Raw genomic sequence first — 18,544 nt, forward strand, 5'->3', positions numbered from 1 at the left:
TCAAACACAAAGGAGCTATTCATTTATTTATTTTGTAGAAGGAAAATCTGCCCTTTACACTTGATAGCATTTAGTACCATTTTAACATTGCTGATGATTGTGGGTATTTCTTAAGAGTTCCTAATAGAAAAAAATGACCAGACGTTTCTTGCCTGTGTTCAATGAGCACAGAGTAGCCTAATACACGTCCATGATCAGTGATCCAAACACTGTGAGTGTAATATTCACAGGCTCTGGTCATGCAGAAAAGCTCACTTGCACGCATGTGGTGTGAGTAAACAGTAAATACATGGCTTTAATCTGCACCAACTACTTACAGTGTAGATATTTAGCATTTAGATTCACAGCAACAACAACATCTTTGATTTTAAGGAAAATTTCATGGAAGATGTTCACACATTAAATATTCTGTTGTAGGAATACTAAACTGAGGGAAATGAAATAATTGAATTATCGATAACTGGGGATCCTCCAAGCGCTTCTATCACAGACCCAATGGTTGGTAAAAAGATACCTATTTTATCTTTTAAGTACTTTATTGTGCCTTTAGGGGTACAAAAGCTTGTCTCATGGGTTGTATCTTTTAAAGTATTGATGTTGTGTCCTTAGGCTGGAGTCTAATCTAGCTGTCATAGAAAGAAGACAGGGTACACCCTGGATACACTCTGACATTATTAAGTCATTAATTAATTTATCATGCAGTTATTAAACGTGGGAGGAAATCCATGCAGATACAAGGAGAAGATGCGAAGTCCACACAGGAACATGGCAGCCAAACAGGAGAATTAAATCAAATTAAATAAGGGACTCTGACCCGAAGGATGGAGAGCCAGTCCAGACCAGGGGTATCTGGGATCTAACAAAGTGCAAACCAGAAAATATCCTGGGCATATACAAACTGTGGCACAGTGGTTCAGTAGTTAGCACTCCTGTCTCACAGGAAGAAGGCTCCTGGTTCCAATCACAGCAGGGGCCTTTTTAAATGGAGTACATGTCCTTGCATGGGTTTCTTCCAGATGGTACCTTTGCTTGAATCGCATAAAAGAATGTTAAAATAGTGTGCTTTTTACTGCTTGATAATATATTGTATATCTACCATTCTGTATACATAAATAGCTGGTGTTCCAGTAATTATTCTTATTGATTAGATTTCTCTATATTGTAACAGCATGGGCGAAAACTGTTTTTTAAACTCTATCACTATTACCAGTTCTTTCAGGTCAGATAATTATTGAATTATTGACTTACAGGCACCTCTTTTGTTTCACTTAACACTGACTTCACACAGGTCCCTTTTCTCTTCTTGTTCCACACCTCGTAGCAATAACTGCACAAACATGGTTGCTCTATTCAGAATTGTCCTGAATGCATTCAAAGTGGTAAACGTACAATGACATGAAAAAGCATTTTGCCCCTTCCAGATTTCTTTGGTTTTTACATATTTGTCACACTTTCAGGTCATCAAACAAATGTTATTGTTACAGAAATATAACTTAAGTAAATATAAAATGCAATTTATTATGGGTAAGCATTGGCAGGAGTACCAAAATTACTCCAGAGTAGAAACACATCTAATCCGGGAGATAAAAAGAGAGGAAGAGACTGAGCAAAAATGTGATCCATCTTTGACTTCTGTGGCAAAAACCTATGCCGACCAAAAAAAGAACATAAAGGCTTTTATTAGGTTTAGGGGCAATTGTCTGCTAACTATAGCTCAGTGGAGCAGATCATCTACTAGTTGGAAGGTTGGTGATTTGATCACTGGCTGCTGTAGTCTGTATGCCAACATATCCTTGCTGAACCCCAAGTAGCTGCCCTATTTGTTCATCAGAGTGTGAATGTTAGATAGAAAAAGCATAGAAAAAAGTGCTTGTGTGAATGAGGGATGTTGTATGAAGTGCTTTGACTGCTTAAGTAGAGTAGAAGAGTACAAAATAAAAACCATCCCATACTACACAGGGGCCATGGAGGTTTGCAAAGTCCTATTCTTTTGATAAATGAAATCATCATTTTAAAAATATTTTTTATTTATCGAGGCTACCTTCATCTAACATAAAAATGTGTTTGATGTCATGCAAGTGTGTGCAAAATGTGCTAAAATATGCCACAAATGCTTTTTCACTGTACTGTATATGTAACTGTCTAAAAGCTATTCGGTTAGCAGACAAATAAGATTACAAGTGAAGCCTTCTTGTGTACTAAAATAGCAACATCAAACATTTGTTTTAGCTTGTGCACTCAATTGAAACTGAAATTATGTTTCTTATCTTTTCAAACAAAGTGACTCTTGCTAAAATTAAATGGGCTCTTCCTTTTGCTGTGTTGGTTAATTTGTAATCATCTGCAAGCAACAAGTGGATCATCAGAAAACACAGCTCCAAAACCAGGCAAAGTAGATAGTCAGGAAAAAAGACAAAACTTGGCCAAATTGTAGTATTTGAAGTTCAGTTTTGGCACCACCAGGGAGTGCTCTGGCTCTGTACTTTAATTTTGGGAGAAAGGGGAGGGGAGCTCACAAAATTACACTCTAGACTCCACTCTCAGTTGGAGCATGGTAAGCAGGTAGCTGGCCAGGAGGATATGAGACATTTATTCTTAGTTTTTGTTATTTATGCTTATGATAGTGGGTCAAAAACAGATATTTCATTAGTTCTTACCAGTATGGTGTGATGTTATATAAAGCTTATATAAAACTGAACTTTGCCCTAACACATGTCCACTCTCTGGCACATTTACATGGAATTATTATTGTTAAAATATTATTTTTATTGTAATAGCAAGAAGAATATTAAGATAATGGTTAATCGAGTGCACTCCCTCTAATTTTATATATTAGTAATATAATTTACAAAGTAAATCTTGAATGAAGATAATTCTAAAACTATTTAGAAATGTATTTTATGGACTGATGCAGAACTAATTTCGGTGTTTCAGTAGTTATGCTACCTGGAATCCTAAGAGGTTAGCACTAATGATGCTACATCACTATTATGTATTTTTCATCATTTATGTTATATGTTATTGTCTTTCTAAGTCTTAAAAGAAATACTAAACACACACACACACACACACACACACAGCTATAAACATAGGCTTAGGTAATACATCATACTTTCAAAAGGTTTTAAAAAGACTGAAGACATTGGATGCTGAGCCACACAACATAGTAAATGGACTGATTCTTATATAGTACTTTTGTTATTTATCCGAGCAACACTCAAAACACTTTACACAGCTTGCCAGATACATAGATACATGCGCACACACCTGAAACCTGACCCTTTTTAGACCATTACCATTGGGCCAAGATATGCACATATTATTGAATTAAAGAAGCTGACATATAGGCATAGAAATATATAACAAAGCCCTGACATGCACACCCAGATATATGTTAAACCATAAAGGGGCTGAATGACAGAAATTGCATGCACTCTATAACTGTGTTCTGTATGATATGTGATTAATAGAGGTGGACAGAGTTTATAAATGGCCTGTATTTATATAGCGCTTTACTAGTCCCTAAGGACCCCAAAGCGCTTTACATATCCAGTCATCCACCCATACATTCACACACTGGTGATGGCAGCTACATTGTAGCCACAGCCACCCTGGGGCGCACTGCCAGAGGCGAGGCTGCTGGACACTGGCGCCACCGGGCCCTCTGACCACCACCAGTAGGTGAAGTGTCTTGCCCAAGGACACAACGACCGAGACTGTCCAAGCCGGGGCTCGAACTGGCAACCTTCCGATTACAAGACAAATTCCCAACTCTTGAGCCACGATCGCCCGCATTTATATGGAATATAAATATATCAAAAGGTAACTTGTGGGGAGATTTGTGTTGACGTCTGAGTATGAGGTCATGTGAATAGTCATAAAGGAAGGGTTTGGATGGAATACTGAAGGGCACGTAGGGGTGGTATATGTGAGAAACAATGGAGAGAGAGTGGGAGGGAAACAAGAAAGGAAACACTGTCTTCCTCCGTGCCTCAGCATCACACACAGGAATATTTTTCTCTTTCAATCATGGTTTTGAATTACACACTCAGAAGAAATACAAGGCAAAGATAAAGAAATATAATGAATGAGTGTTTTTCTTTAAGTATAGACTGTCTATACTGCAATCACTGTGGCTGATGTAATATCACCTGTTGGCTTGTGGAATCCACATTTTGAAGCCTTAATGTTTAACTTTTGGCCACCACCATGTTAGCGTTTCATAGACCATATTGACAATATTTGGATGATGGAGTGGAGTACTAAGTTATCAGCTAATGCAAGTTTGTTCCACAAGCTGCACCAACAAAAACTGTAGGGGGCACAGATATACGTGCCTACTAATTGGTATTACCTAAAAGAATAATAAAGTACTAGAATTTCACTAAACAAAACTAAAGAACAAACTTCTTGGATGGCCTGTACAACAAAGATTTGTTACATAGTTCTGTGAAGCAGGGTCCAAAAAGCAGAAACTATAATACCATTTTGAACATTCAGCAAAGAGCTAAGTTATGAAAAAATCTCATTATTAGCCACAGTGCCTTTGTTATGAAGATGTGACTATTAATAGAGCCCCAAATTGTATTTTGTACTACAAAGGCTGTAAAGATACGTTTTACCCCTGAGCCTTAATGCTGTATCGTCAACAAGAGCAGCCCAGCTGTATAGGGCAAAATATAAGGTGCACCCTGGACAGGTCCCCACCAATAAACCTAAACCCACCAACTGCATGTCTTTGGACTGTGGAGAAAGCTATCAGAGCGAACCCATCCAGACATGGGGAGAGCATGCAAACTACATACAGAAAGGCCTTGGCCAGATAGTGGATTGAAACCCAGGACCTTTTTACTATGAGGCAACAATGCTAACCACTGCAACACCCTGCTGCCCTATTAAAAAAAAAAAAAAAAAATTGACAAAGAATAGGCAACAAAGTCATGTTTGCTCTCATGGCAATCCAGTGTTCCACAGCCAGGAAGAAAACTGCATTTTTCCTCCTGTATCTGAGGTTTGACTTACAGACAAACTGTGGTTTGCACAGAAGTCCAAGAATAAAAACCCGCTCAGGGTCAGATCCTTGAACCCGTTCCTCTCAATCACGCCCCTCCAGGTCTCATTGTTGTTGCCCAATGAGCGTTGAAGTCTCGGTCGGTCCGCCAGGGCCTCAGCTCCTGGTCGCAGCCCGGCACACATTGCACCCGACCTCTACTGCCTGTGGGGCCTGGCGCCTCCTGCAAGTGGTGGGCCTATTGCTACAAAGTCAAAGGTTAACCAGGAAATATGCAAGTCTTGAAGGTCATATCCAAATCCTCTATCCATGTTTGTATACTGTGTCTATGATTATAGCTTCTTCTTGCTCAATGAGTAAGTTGAGCTGTGGTTTTGGTGGTGTGTGTGTGTGTGTGTGTTGGAGACTTTTGTTATTGTTTATACACTCAATTTAATTATGAGTTATTATTAATCTCTGGCTCCCTTCCAGAGTGTGTCTACCTCTTGTTGCGGCTTCTCTGAATTATTTTAGGGTCTTTAATTTAGAACATTAAGTGGCTTTAGGAGACTTTTGTTCTGATGTGGCACTTTGAAAACTAAACTGAATTGAATAACTGATAATAGTAAATAAAACCTTTGTTGGAACGGTGTTCTGATCAGTACGTTGCAGAGGCAGTGAAACATCAGTCTGCAGGAAGTATATCCAAGCTGCTTAAGTACTCTGCCTTCTCTGTTCTGCATTTGTGTTGCATGTTATGGAATAATATTATGTAACAGGGAGTTGTATATTGTACAGAAATTCTCACATTATTCCACAGCCTCAGATCCTGCCAACTGACATGATTGGCTGTGTGTGCTTTATTTGGTATGTTGCACGTGTACAGTATTTTCTTAGAAGAGTCAAAGTGAGCGTATAAGTGTCTGAGTTACTCTGAAAGGGTTTAGGAACATTACCTCATCAAATTGACCTGTGATTGGTACATGGCCTGAGAGTTGCCATGGTAACAGCTAGCCTTTTTTAGCAGACTGGTTCTGCCGTGCCCACACAGCGCTCAGTGAGTTGGCCCAGTAACACTGTGTGTGTGCTGGAACTTCTGTATCTGTGAGTACCAGCATGTGTTTCACACCTGAAGAGTGACAACATCCATCTATCTATCCATCTATCCATCTATCTATCTATCTATCTATCTATCTATCTATCTATCTATCTATCCATCTATCCATCTATCCATCTATCTATCTATCTATCCATCTACCTGCCATTGCCACCCTGGCAAATGGTACACACCAAGAGTGATGCTTGGTTGTTGGTGTACCCTGCAGTTTATTTCCTCCTGCAGCTAAAACATCTTGTTTGAGATAGTGGATCAACTGAGGATTTCACTAAAAGCTATTATAAGCTGTGCAAAAGTACTTTAGAGTTTAAGAATGTTCTTTCTGTGAAAAGTATAAAAGTAGTAGTGTTTTTTTTATTTTATTACAATGGGAAACATCTTTATTTTGTATGTGTACTAGTATCTCTGGTGTGAGGCCTCTGAGTATGTGTGTTTTATGCTTTTAACTGAGTTTGAAGTAGTTGCTTGTGATGATTACATGGACGTGCTCAGATATATGCAAACACACAAACACTGTGCAATGGCACAGAGTGGGCAGTGTCTGTTTTGGAAATGATGACTCATGTTCACTTAAACTGTTACAGAATATTCTGCTACACAGAATATAAAACAGTGTGCATGGAAGCATAGAGAGACACTGCAGATAGATGAGGACATACTACTTTGTTATCTTTGCTCACATTTTCCCATGAAATTATTTGGTTGCCTCTCACAGCAACAAGCAATCTACAACACCGGAACTCTTAAATAATATTATTTCTTTTTGCATTTTTTTAGTGCTCTTCAGTCTCTCTCTGTCTTCCCTTTTGAACTTTTATGTCCTTTTTTATTCACTCATTCATCGCCATTCCTTTTCTTCTCCCTTGTGCTTCAGTGACAGTGGCTGCTGAGTTCAGCAAAACAGAAATTAAAATCGCTCCTCTACTCCATCTTTTTCTTCCATCTGCATCCTTCTATTCTTTCTGTCTCTGCTACCAGTTGTCTCCCAGTCTCTGTCCTGCTATTGGTTGGAAGTGATGTCATCATCTTCCTCTGGGGTCCGTCAGTAACCTATTGGAATCCAGTAATTTTACAGTCAGCAGCTGCACATACTCATAAACAGCTGATCAGACATTCGTTCACAGTGGATGTGTGGTGGAAACAGTCAGTCAGGTGTATTACTGACACTATTTTACAGCGGAAGAAATGTAAGAAATATTGTGTTCTTGAGAAATAAAGTAAGAGCCTAGAGGTGTGGTGTGCTTTTATAGGAAAGAAGAACCTGTCAGAGACATCTAATTACCCTTCATTCTGTCATTAACCACCCCTCACTCCCATCTTAAAAGGTATTATTGATTGGCCCACCAAAACAAACAGAATTTATAGAGTAATTTCTCTTGTCACTTCATCTTATGGTGGCAGCAGCATCTGAGCTGATCTCTGTGTTCCAACCAATGACTGTATAAAGGTTTTTTACACTCATTGGTTGTAACAAGCTGTGGCTAATGCCATGACACCTCTGAAAAAGAGATACTGAAGGCTAGACCTTTACTCAAAAAATAACTATTTCAATGAACATAAAAAATAATGAAAAGGATTTTCATGTGATTAAATTAAATTTATTTTAGCATTATGCAATTCTGTTATTCAAATTTAATGTACTTGAGTTGGACCAACGTAATTAAATAATGATGAATCAACTTATTTACTCCAGTTGAGTCCAACTTAATTTAGCTGAGTTGACCCAACCCATGCAAATGAAGTTAGTCTAACAAAAATACTTAATGCTAATAGAAAGTAATAGATTAATCTGAAAATCCTTCCCATTATTATTTTAAGTTCATTTGAAGAGTTATTTTTGGAGTGTCCAATAAAATCTAGAGTCTGTTTAACATAAAACTTGAATGGCTTTATAACAACTTTCACGTAGCTGTCACTCCATCCATCCTCTTATCTTTATCAGAGTTGCAGGGGGGGCTAAAATATAACGACCACCCAATTTCATCTTTTTGAGTGTTCCAGGAGAGATGGAAATTGCAATGCTGTACGTTTTCACAGACAATCAAAACAATTGTGTTTGCGTAATTTGCAGAGTAAGAAAAAAAGGAATTGAATGTCAAGAGACACTATCAGACAAAACATGCTAATTCACATTTCCTATCAGAGAGCAACCATGCTGAAAAACCTTTCACAGAGAGTGTTTATCAAAGACTGTGTTATGAAATATGTGAATGAAAAGTACATTTATTTTGTTCAGGCTTGAACACACCTAATCACCATAATAATACAAACGGTTGTATTATTAAATATAAAATGTTTTTTTTTTTTAAAACAAAAAAAACAAACCCCCACAGTTTTTATGTTTCGAAAAAGGAATGAATGATTATTGGCCCCTGAATGAATTTCCATTAATAAATCTGGCACACTTGAAAAAAAGTCTGGATACCCCTGAGATAAGCCATGACAGCATGATTTCCCAAACTTTAACCTTTATTGGCACCATATATTAATACTGTAGAAATTAGTTAGTTTCTAAATATAAATCTTTAGTGGTAGAAAGTCAGAGACAGGTAAAATTCATATTATTCATAGTTATATGATATAGTTTATATTCAACCTGAACAGACTTTGACTTTTAGGGCTGATACTGATACCAAAAACTCTGATATTACTATGGCAGCCAGTTTTCTTTATACATGTATATTTATTTCAGGAATATGTTTTGCAAACTGTTTAGCAACTTACTGTAAAGACAGTGACCCTGCTCCACTGTCTGCTCAGCTGTTATGCTATTCTGCTACGTGCTGCAGACTGTGCTTTGCTTGATATACTAGTGTCATGCATCAATATCTACTATTTTCGAAAAAATGCATCCATGTCCTCTGTACTGAAATCTTTTCATGTTTTCCAGTGTAACCAGTGGGGCTTTTGGGGAGCTGACACTCACAGGGGATTGATGTTTTTGTCAGTGTTAGCTAAAATCATACTGAAATGTGTTCTTCTCAGCAAATATAAATCCTAAACCAAAATGCTGCATAGCAGTTATGAGGGGATTTTTACAGTTCTGAAAAGTTAATTGGATCAATCTGTGTTTCAGCGATGGACTGTTAAGCAGCTGTCAAATCATTTTAGCAAATAGTCTACAAAGAGTTTGCACAAATTAGACTGACCATAGCTGTGGCTTTCTGATCGCGTACTCCTATGGGAGAGCTTGTTCTTGGATCCACTTTTTTTTTTGCTCTTCTCATACTGGAGATTCCAATGCAAAGGGCTCATTGTATTTTTTCCCCAGACTGCCACTGGCAATCACATTAATGTTAGTATTTGGAAAACAAAGGAAAAGGAAAATGTGCAATAGGCAAAGTAAACTGTGTTAATGAAAAAATTCTGAAAGTGAGATGAGTAGAGTCCAGAACCAAATCATTGTAACTGTGGTAAAAGCTTAAGCATTTACTGAAACGTTGAATATTTCAAGTACTTTCCCAGTTATCCCATGGTGGAATACCCTATTAACCATATATAACATCATTTAACATCATATAAGGTAATCAGAAAACTGATCTGGATGTGATAATTATTTCCATTGTAAAAAGACAAATGTTTTTAACTCAGTATGCTGAAATGATGATGGGGTAATGCTTCTCTTCTCTTCTCTTCGCTTCGCTTCTGCTCACTTCTTCTCTCAGATGCTTATCTCTACCATATGTTGCCCTGTAACATGAATGACTAAAGAGATACCTGTGGCTCCACCGTCTGTTGGAAACACTTACACATACAGATTTCAGTTTTCTGATCTCGGATGTTTTGGGGCAAATTAAAACCTTAAATTCTTTGCAATCTTTTTCTAAACAATTCTGAACAATTCTGTGATCACAAGAGTGCTCTTGCCGTGTTCAGGCAGGTATCAAAATAACCACCACATCTGTTCTGTATGCCAGTGTGATAGTTTTTCTACTTCTCTCTTTCTCGCTCATCCCTGTGTTTTATTCTCTGTGTCCTCCTGTTCCATCTATCTGAGCTCATGTTGTGATATCAGAGTGTGTGTGAGCAGAATTCCAAGGACACATGGGTTGACACAGAGGTGACTTGGGGACCTAGCGGTAGTCATGGGAACTATATGATTATAAGCAAAAACACAAATTAAAATGGTTTAGACTAACATTATCACCCGAGGCACCAAACACACAACCATGTAACATACTGAAAGGGTTCCACCCAGACTACAATCCTAAATTGGATGAGCAGAAGAAAATGAGAATTTTTTTTTCAGTTCTCTGTTTATATAGAATAAAATATATATATTTTCACAAATTTAAGAACAACACAACCCAATATATACTATTAAATAAACTAATGTTTATTTTGTGTCATATCAACACTATTTCACGCCATAAAACTGTAGACGGCTGGCTGTATTTGTTTAAAATGGATGGCCAAAAAGTTGAATATAGGAGGAATACGAGACAATAGTAAGAATAACAGTGACATAAGTTGTCTGCTTTAGGATGTTCCACCAACATTTGAGTTTAATGCTTCAGACTTGGAGTGTGAACATCTTGACATATTTCCTCACATTTGGTCTTGTTTTTCACAACAGCAGCAGAGCTTTTTGACTGCAGATGTTTACATCTGTAGCTGCATCTGGTTGTGGCGGATACTGTGGCTTCAAAGCAACAAGGTTCTTTGTTCCAACCTTCTAGTTGATTGTGGTCAATGACCACAACCAAACAGATTGTTTGCGACATGCAGACTACACACGATATAAGACCTATGTCATTGACCTGGAGGGTTTACACTTATAGGTCAGTGATATGGGTATTAGGGTAACTGGGGATTCTAATAGAGTTGAGGAAGACTGTGATACTGTGCGATTCTTTTTTTATGTTGATGATCAGTTTTGATTTTATATTCATTTTGTATATGCCACATTTATAACTGGAGTATATAAGGAATTGATAAATCAGGTAATCGGAGCAGTAGGTGCAGTAACTCACAAACTAGGCAAGTGGCTCCAGCAGATCCCAGGAGCATCATTTGGAGATCTCGGTCCAGATGAGTGCATATATATATATATATATATATGTGGGTGTGTGTGTGTGTGTGTGTGTGTGTGTGTGTGTGTGTGTGTGTGTGTGTGTGTGTAGTGTACATATATAAGCATATGTACCATGTGCGGAAGGTAGGAAGCACATGGTAAACTTGTACTCTAAATAAAAAGCACTTTTTACTTGAATACAAATTACTTTGAGGAGGAAAAATTTAGTTTATAGGCTGTAAAGGCAAGTATACATTAAAAAATAAAAAGTCATGGATCTTTTTATGTACATAAACCCAAGTGATCTGCAAGTCCATTAAAATAAGCAATAAAGTTTAAAGCAGGAATATTTCAGCAGCAGCAGTTACAGTCTCTTTAATGGCTTTTTTAAATATTCAGTTTTTCTGCAGTGATCTTGCAGTACTTTCATGTATTTAGTGGCATTAAATCTGTCATCTGAAAATTAAACTTGTAAAAACATACAATGCAATACACTTTATAACAAATACAACTCATACTATAGAGATATTACTTTCTGTAATACATACAGTACCAGCAAGCTGGGAACATTGTTGGCCCTGATGTCTAAAAGAAATTCATTCCATAGCTCTTTAACTCCTGGAAGTTACACTGTAAGCATCAGGGCAGTTTAGGCCTCCAGAACATCCTGGGGCATAAATAAGATCTGGGTCCGTGTAGATCGCTCTCACTTTTTGTGTCACAGAAAATGCAACATTAATATTTCCCCACAGCCAACAAATCCACTGAAAAGACACAAACCAGCTACAATGTTAACTGCTCCCACAAACCAGTCAGTGGTTGTAGGCATGGTTTGTGCCTGGTATGTTTATGCTATAGAGGTCAGTTGTTAGTTGTCACACATGCACTGGATGAAATTATGCCTCATTACCACGCACTGGATATACTGCTGCCAAAAGCTTTCAGGGATACATACAGTGTATATTAATTGGTTACTGAACATAGTGCCTTACAGATGTATGTTTGTGTATTATTTGCTGACTATATATGTTAAAGCTCTTTTTTCACTGTGCACCAAAGCATTTAGTGGAGCAGAACAGTCTATTAGTCTACTAGAATACCTAACTATTGGTCGTCAAACTAACACTTTGTTATTCTTCGCTCCACTTTAAAACTGATCTAAAACCAAGACTCTTCTGTAATCAATGAAACTGGCTACATAGGTGCTTTCTGCCATAAATAAACCAACAAATCAATAAGTCAAATGAACAAAAAACTACAAGATGAAAATATTAACAGATATAAAAGCTAGAACATATTTTCTTCATGTCAGATACAAAAATTAAAGAGAAATATATTACACACAATGTGTAATATGTATAGCTATTGCATCCACATAGACAATATAATTTAATATAACATATAATAATATAATATAAGGGTGATGAGTGAGTAGTGATAAGTAATATTGTAAGGAAAACCACAATATATATTTCCACCATATAAGTGTTAGTAACCAGAAAACAAATAATTTATACAAACAGGATGGGGCAAGCTAGCTTCTTTTTCAAAAGCTGGCTTACATAGCTTTCAAAAACTTCAAAATAAAAGAAAGGGGATTGTTCACTAGTAACGTATGACAGATGATTTTGCTCTCTTTGATCAATAAAATCAATTAAATAAGATTTAAAATAAAAATGCTAAAAAAAAGAGCTCTCAGCTATACCCAGAGGCACATGTAGCCTCCTTACCTGCTTACCTTCGTAACTATAGGGAATGGGATACATATTGTCATATTATCTCTGAAACTGATACATTAACTTATGTAAATAGTGTAATCTGTATCAGTTATATTAGGTGTGAGAAGAAGTGCTGACTGTTGCAATGGTAATCTGTAAATATTTGAATGCTTTGCCACATTTCTAGTTTCTCAAGAACTGTACTGTTTTGAGTGGCAGCCCTCTTTCATAATGGCATCGACTTAAATGAGAATCTTTTTTGCACTTCAATTGTTTGACAGCTAATTCTACCTTGCTTTGTCTCTAAGTCTCTGCTCTTACACCACAGTGCCTTCTATCTCTCATTCTGACACATTCACACTCCAATCAGTGTATCCAGTTAGTAGATGACCTGCTGTACTTCCTGAGCTACAGCCACCAAATGAATACTTTTCTTGTCCATGACATTAAAGCAAAGCTTTACCTAATTAACTTATACTGCTGTAAGCTTGCATGAGTCTGAGATTGTTTTTGGCCTTCAAATTTCCTTTGACTCTGCTGCAAGTTCAGAGTGTATCTTTGTTCTCTGTCAGTTCTAAATGTTACGACCTTGGACATCAAGTTCCTCTTTTATGTCTACATATACAGCTTCTGTACCTATACGTACTGATTCCAGCTTACACAAAATTCACTAAGTGTTCTGTTTTCAAACACCTTGCTGTTCTGACCTCAAGAATAATCTGGAAAACTTAAACAAGCCTTGAAGTTTATCCTGTTTGGTTTCTGTAAAGGACTCTGCAGTACTCAGCAAGTTCACTTCACCTTTATTTGTGTACCACCAAACAAGCACATCTCCTCTCAAGGTGAAATGTTTTATAGTTAAATAAAACTAAACTAAAAAATATAAATACATATTTAAGTAAAATTTTCTTTTAAAAAATCCCTTGTTTTTGTGTTTTAATTGGTGTGTTTCCTGGGACTTTGAATGTCTTTAAACTAATAAAAACTGGACTAAACCTTAAGATTTTCAAACAGTAAAAACTGAACTGAAACAGGAACACTCACTCAGGAAATTAAATGAAACTAAACTAAAGTCTGGTTATTTCTGGTATTTCTGCGTATTCAAACCCAGATCTGGATCATCAGACTAATTAGTGTGGATGCTGATTAAGCATTAAGTATTGTTCTTCTATTCTTTCTTCTATTTTATTATTATCTATTCCGTACATTTTTCGCCGACTATCTCCTTCAACACCATTCAGCTTAGAAAAACCATTCAACCACCATTCAATTCCTCTTCTTTTGGACATTACTGCTTCTACTTTTCTCACTTTTAACTTTTATATCTTTTTAATTATTCAACTTTATTGAACAAAAAATTATAATGTATTTTACGGGGGGGACCCTTCAAATTCTCATTCAAAATGTAGCCATCGCTGTCCTCTTTGATCCAATGTCATTATTATTGTAGTATATATTATGGGGTTCTTTCATAAATGTCATCATGTCCATATAATAAACTCCACATGCATGAAAACTCGGTAGACTAGACATTGCTGTCGCTCACGGTGAAAGAATTTTGTCAATACGACTTGTAGTTTTTTCTTGGGAAGCATTTGTTTCACAATAACTTTTGTCCAATGGGGGGGGGGGGGCAACCAGGCTCACACCTGCCTGCTTAATGAGCTCTGTCTGTCACTCTGCCAAGATTCAACTTCTTTCAACTGTTGCTGTGTCCCCAATGTTTGCTCTACAGCCATCATTTTACCCTCAAAACGTAGTCATTGTTCTTCTCTTCCAACATTGTGTTTTTCAAAGCTCAGAGATTTAAACTTTTTGATTTGTGTGGCTCTAAGTAGGGGGATAACCTTCTAACTGACCCATAGAAATACACTGTATTTTTAGTCAGGAATTTGTCTCAACAGCAGGAAAGACCCCACTTTTTAAATTACTTCTGTCATCACATTTTTGACACCACGAGGATAAAAGAGACACTGTTGTGTAGAACAATTCCTTGGGATCCTCACAGTTCAAAAGCTGTTTTGATGGAAGTTAGGGTCTAGGATTTAGATGCAGTCTTTCAACAGGTGCACCAAGGCAGATTTGACAGGGTTTTGCCACAGAATAACAGTATGCCAGTAGTTAGTGCAGGACAACTAAATAGGGTATTCTGATTGGCCTGTTAAATTCAAGCTTATTGTTCATTGGTGGCTTTTTCTTCCGCACACAGGTGGTTCAGATCTGGGCATTTGGAGTCAGATGATGACTTTTAGAGTCATCTTTTCTAACTGAATGATTAAAACTTACGGCATTCAGCTGTCTGTAGTGGATTTTCTCACATTTCAGTCATTCAGTGATTAAAATAATATGAGGTTTCAAGTTTTTTTTTATGCAGATGTTTTCTTTTGTCATTACTCGGCTTTTTCTAATTTACAAACATGTTAAACATGTTCGCTTACTGTTTAACTTCTTCTGTTTGAATCTCTGCTTTCAATAGTTCTGAACTTTTGTTTTCAGATGAAAATTTCTGTATTTTTCATCTCATTCAACATTTTTAACTTAACATGCAGCAATTATTTCATTTCAGCTCAAAACATTCAGCTATCAGCATCAGTGTTGGTCAAGTTACTTGAAAAAAGTAATCAGTAACTAATTACTGATTACTTCCCCAAAAAAGTAATCCCGTTACTTTACTGATTACTTATTTTCAAAAGTAATTAATTACTTAGTTACTTAGTTACTTAGTTACTTTTTAAAAACACGATTTACAACCTGAAGAGGTGATAAAGCGATAGATCTTTCAGCCCAATTCTACTTTTTCTACATAATCCATCATACAAAATGTAATCAAATGGAAAAGTCTCTTTTTTTAACTTGTTTTATCATTTTTAATCTTTTAACTTTATGCATCAAGCAAAAATTTAATTATATGCAACATTCTCTGACTTGAATAAATGAGTTTAACATTTAAACCTATTTTCTGCACATTCCAGCACATAAAATAAAATAATTTTTTGTGTTTACACTCACTCTTTCAAATAGATGCAAGTAAAACACAGCAGAACATAAATAAAGTCAAAGACTCAGCGGTCCTGTTGCTCTATTTTCACCTGTAAAGCAGGACTGCAGTAGGCGGAGGTTTACCCTGGTGCAGGTGTGCAGCGGTCAGTGGAAGGATACGGTAGTGTCTCTGTGAGTTTCCCATTACGTCGTTGCGCTCTTGGTGCTTCCTTGGAAGTTTAGGGGTTTTTTTCGCTGTAAAAAGAAGTTTTCTTCCCACGCACGATGGACGCTAATGTTTTTGTCACTTTTTATGGAATCAAACTCAAAGTAAGGTCAGTACTTCCACGCTTTAAACGCTGCATGCTCATACTCTCTCCCGCACTCGATATGTGATCCATTGTTGATCTGCACACAGCTGTTGTCACTAACGGCGCACTCGCTTACGTCACTGTCGTGAGACATTCTCGCAAAAAATCACGGTTTTAGTAACGCAGTAACGCAGCGTTCCTACGGGAAAGTAACGGTAATCTAATTACCGATTTTGCAATAGTAATCCCTTACTTTACTCGTTACTCGAAAAAAGTAATCAGATTACAGTAACGCGTTACAAGTAACGCGTTACTGCCCATCTCTGATCAGCATCCACACTGCAGTTTCTTCAGAAAATGCATTTTCTAGTTTGTATCTGCTGTTGCTTTGTTCTTTGTGTAAATGCATGTATATAGTTTCTTCTGCCTTAATATATGTTGTAACTTCAGGTCTCGTTGTGTAGCTTTAATAAAAATCAGTTCACCTGACCTAAAAATAGTGTGTATACATAGTATTATTCATAAACATCTTACATTTCACCTACTCCAATCAAGTCAGTCAACCAACCCTACCAAATAGATCCTCTATAACATGTAGTAATAGCTAAACACTGCACTTGACTGTTAACCCCCCTCTCCTCATTTCAGTCATTCATTAATTAATCTGTCCATTTATCTGTCCTTTTGTTCCTTTGCCTAGCCGATGACTGATCCATAGCGAGAGTCAGACCTTGATGAATTGATGGAGTGATCAGGTGTAAAGAGGAAATTTGTGTGTGTTTGTGTGTATGTGTCAGCTTAAATCCAGAAATAGCTAAAATGTTCTTGACATTTGATTCGTTTTTAATGATTTAACAATTTAATTTCTTCAGTGACCAACCAGACAGATAACTGCATCACTAAAATTCTGGTTTGAAGTTGTTCAATTAGAATTTCATCAATTAATACTTCTGTGGTGTTTCATATAAATCTGCCTACATATTTTGAGTTTGTGACACAAATTCATTACAAAAAAACATTCTTACACAGACTGATTATGCTTCACCTAAATCAGTTCAGACCTGGAGCGCTAATGCTAATACTTATTAGCAAGCTTGATTAGCATTGGACAGTTATAATGTAATGAACCTGCATTTATAAAGTACTTTTTTAGTCTAACTTGACCACTCTAAGCACTTTCAAGTAAAGACCACACAACAATACTTTACCTGATATAATTCAATTCAAAACAGTTTCACTTATATACCACCAAATTACAACAGTTGCCTTAAGATGCTTTAAGAATAAAATACTTCTTAGAATAAAATACTTTATGCTTTCACAAGCCACCCCCACCCCCCCCCCCACTCTCACACACACACACACACAAGAAAAACTGTGTTAGTATCTTCCTGTGGGCTTGGCTTTCATGGTGACACCAAATTTAAGCTGTCTCGGCACTGAGATGATCAAATTCCCTAGACAAATCACTGCACAATAACGCAAGTCCCAGCACAGCAATGTGAAGAGGTCATCCGTAGATATTAATGGCCTGCTGGTTTACTGGTCTGTGAATGGTTAAGTTTATTCAGGCATTATTTAGGGAATGAAATCAATGGCTTTTAACAAGCATTTTAACCCTAGAGAGGCTGATGCATACAGGGGAAAAGGTGGTTTGGGTGACACTGGGATGAGAAAAACAAGAAGGGAAAGGAAATGAAAAAAGGCTAAAAGAAAAGCAAACGAGGCTGATACAGGAATTTTTTAAAAAGACAAACAGAAGAAAGGTCAAGAAGGAAGAAGTCGAAAGGGAGCTGGGGGGAGGGGGGTTAAATGGGGAAGGATGAATGGAGGTAGAAAAGAGGAGGAAGGTTGGGGTGAAAGATGGAGGACAGCAAAAACGTCCTCTGACGCCATGTGGTTTGTCCTTTGCTAATCTGCTGAAGTACTCACGTAAGCACAAAGCAGGGTCATAACGGGGGTGTTATCTATTATTTTGTCTAGAGGAAGATAGATTTGTAAATTCTTGTGGACTGGGCAGTTGTGTTTTTTTATTGTTATCTATGGGTAACTAAAGTCCTTTCTCGCTTTCCCAGAAGCAACTGACCATGAGAGTTGATAAACCCTGATCAAGCAGATCACCAATCTCGCACTTTGCTAATATGGCATTTTGACCAGAACTAAAAGTCCATTTCTCTGCCACGTTTCACTTTCCAATTTAATCCATCTGAACGAGGATGCAGAACTACACATGAGTTTGAATATCCTACTCATTGGTTTCTACACCATTTTTTATGCCTTTGCCTTATTCTTGGTCCCCTGCTACTTCAAATGCTAATAGATCTACTATGATGGTGATGACCTGGATAAATTTGCTAAATAAATATGACTTTTGCATAAAAAAATGAACAAATCAGTGTCCAAAACCTATCACCG

The 18,544-nt window shown here is 37.1% G+C and overlaps 1 protein-coding gene across 3 annotated transcripts in view; it reads left to right on the top strand.

Moving 5' to 3' along the window:
* LOC145421365 (phosphatidylinositol 3-kinase regulatory subunit alpha-like) overlaps window positions 1-18,544 on the top strand; it is a 98,372-nt gene that overhangs the window by 64,095 nt on the left and 15,733 nt on the right. The window lies entirely within an intron of this gene.

The sequence above is a fragment of the Astatotilapia calliptera genome, chromosome 17, assembly GCF_964374335.1.
Source record: "Astatotilapia calliptera chromosome 17, fAstCal68.1, whole genome shotgun sequence".
Lineage (NCBI taxonomy): Eukaryota > Metazoa > Chordata > Actinopteri > Cichliformes > Cichlidae > Astatotilapia > Astatotilapia calliptera.